Below are 282 nucleotides of genomic sequence, written 5' to 3'. Positions count from 1 at the left end.
ACGGAAATAGCAATGATAATTGATAACAATCCATTAACGTTGCCTAGAACTTTCAACATAATGGGAGTTGTCGCTAGGTGCTTAAGAGATGTAAATTCAGATGAAATGCTATTACAATCCAAATCTATTAGTATAGTACTACAAGTGGCAGATTTTATCTCATTACAATATATATCCATTTCTCTCCTTCCAATACGCCTACTTTTGGTTTACAAGTAATGCTAAAGGAGGATTAAAGTTCTCTTGAGAAATTAATGGGATCAATATTTTGCACATATATAT

This window comes from Corylus avellana, chromosome ca2, assembly GCF_901000735.1.
Source record: "Corylus avellana chromosome ca2, CavTom2PMs-1.0".
NCBI classification, from domain to species: Eukaryota; Viridiplantae; Streptophyta; class Magnoliopsida; order Fagales; family Betulaceae; genus Corylus; species Corylus avellana.
The sequence above is the reverse complement of the archived record's forward strand: the minus strand, read 5'-3'. Positions refer to the sequence as shown.